This window comes from Buceros rhinoceros, unplaced genomic scaffold (genome assembly GCF_000710305.1).
Source record: "Buceros rhinoceros silvestris isolate BGI_N320 unplaced genomic scaffold, ASM71030v1 scaffold4408, whole genome shotgun sequence".
In the NCBI taxonomy this organism is placed as follows: domain Eukaryota; kingdom Metazoa; phylum Chordata; class Aves; order Bucerotiformes; family Bucerotidae; genus Buceros; species Buceros rhinoceros.
The window spans coordinates 9694-12137 of record NW_010424970.1 but is presented as its reverse complement, the minus strand read 5'-3'; positions in this window follow the sequence as shown (position 1 = coordinate 12137).

Sequence of the window (2444 nt, the reverse complement as noted above, 5' to 3'; positions counted from 1 at the left end):
CCCATTGCTGGAGTAGCAGGAGCCGCCTCCTCCCACTGAAACCTACTGACCAGCCAGGTGTGGTTCCCCATCACTTCTCTACAGTGCAGAACAACTGGGAACAGAGGAGACACCCCTCCTGCACCCACACCCATGGAACTAGACCCTCCTCCGTGTTCCAGTCCCCAGGTATTGAAATCCTACACAGATCTTTCGCACTTTCCAGGAGATACCACAGTTAACAGGCTGACATGCTTGAAGGAGACGCTCTCCTCCTCAAACAAAGCCCAGGTGAAATCACAGCCAAAAAAAAATTCCAAAGCCCCTCTGGATTCACGCTTCCTCAGCATGTAACAACTAGCATGCTCGCTATGAGGCAGCTCTGCCTTCACCCCACTCCCTCCTCAGGCCATCTGGAGACTTCAGCCAGTGAATGAACCACCTGCCCTTACATCCTGAGCATCACTATAACCCCACTCAGCACATGTGGACATGCATTCCAGCACGTCCATTCGCTGCCTCCGGCCAGCAGGGCACTTCCCAGCCCCGCTCAGACCTCAGCTCCCGTCGTCCCTCGGCTTACAGCCGCAACTCGTCCACCTCCATCTGCTCAAACGTAGAGTTTAAGAGGCAGCTGATCGGCAAGAGCAGCAAACATCTCCCGTGACTTCCTTACCCACAGAAGCAGAGGGAGACGGGGCAGGGCGGCCCGTCGCCGCAACTCGTCCACCTCCATCTGCTCAAACGTAGAGTTTAAGAGGCAGCTGATCGGCAAGAGCAGCAAACATCTCCCGTGACTTCCTTCCCCACAGAAGCGGAGGGAGACGGGGCAGGGCGGCCCGTCACACGCTGTCACACACACGAGAACGCTCACTGGGGGACTGGCACTCCTGGCTGTCTGCTGACTGGGCTCCCGGCGCAGCGCAGAAACACTCCCAGTTCATTGTCAAAGTCTGAACCATTAGGGTTGGGGTCTTACCTCCAGTGTGGAAAGAGGGGAGATGACAGAAGACCCGAGACTCTAAAGCCCACAAAACCCCACAACGGCAAAGCTCTGAGTGTGAGGACTCTCCACCTTCATCCCAGGAGTTTTGTTTTAAGAAGATAGGACCTAGCAGAGGAACTGGGGGGAAAGGGGGCAGTCAGGGTGTGAACAGCCCTGAGACCACCCAGCCTAGTTTTACAGCAGCAAGAATCCCTTGTGCTGCCCCTAAAATTACTGCAAAGAGTGGAAAAAAATCCCCAGGACCATGAACAAGCCGCCCCAAACTCCCAGCACAGAAATTAAGGGGAAGCACAAGGAGCCCAGAGCCCTTGACCCTCAGCTCAGAGGAAGGTGGCTGCAAGCCGGGAGCTTACATGACATGTGGTCCAGCCGCTGCACATTCTTCTCTCCTGTGAGGGTGGTTCAAGAAAAGTGCATATCCAGGGAGACGGACATCACACGCGACGGAGCGAACAGCCAACACTCCTGGCAGCCGTTGAAAATCGGAAGCACAAGGAGCCCAGAGCCCTTGACCCTCAGCTCAGAGGAAGGTGGCTGCAAGCCGGGAGCTTACATGACATGTGGTCCAGCCGCTGCACATTCTTCTCTCCTGTGAGGGTGGTTCAAGAAAAGTGCATATCCAGGGAGACGGACATCACACGCGACGGAGCGAACAGCCAACACTCCTGGCAGCCGTTGAAAATCCCCCTCGGCAGAGGGAAGGGTGGTGTGGGGACTGCCTGCCAACAGAGCCGGCCGTCATCTCCAGAGCAACCCCCTCCCTGCCGCTACAGCCACCTCATTCCATCGGTGGGGCTGCCCCGAGCCACCAAGCCAGGGGTCGTGACTCCCCCTTCCACACACACCCCCCACCCCGGCACCCTCTGCAAGGAAGTGACATCATCCCTATTCTGAGGAGATTGTCTGTGGATTGTGGGAAGGAGTGAGAGCCAGCAATGCTGCCAGAGATGCACCGCGAAGGAAAGTCCTCCGGCAGCCACCGCAGCAGCACGCACCTCCTCCCTCTTGCCACCGAGAAGGACCGGCAGCACCGTGGCAGTGCTTCGGGCTTCCCTGGGAGCTCCAGCCGGGCGCGGGAAGCCCTTTGGCTGCAGCGATGGCATCACAGAGCGGGGCTGGGAAAGGCTGGGGGCTGCTGGTTTCTCCTCTGGCATGTCCTGAATGGCCAGGGGGTGGGGAATTGGATGGGACACAAAAGGGGCACACAGAGGGGGCCACCCCGGTCACAGAAAGGAGAGACTGTTCCAGAGGAGCAGCCTCTCCCAGGCCTTTTCAGCCACTAATTCCTTGTGACACGCTCTGGGGTATGACAGGATGTGGGGGAAGGGGAGAATTAGCTGTCTGTAGGGGAAGGCTTAGAGAAAAGAGCAAGGGAGAAAAATGCTACAGCAAGACAACACTCCAGCTCAACCTGGGAGATTTAGTCTAATCCACGAGCCCATCACGGCTGACGTTCGCC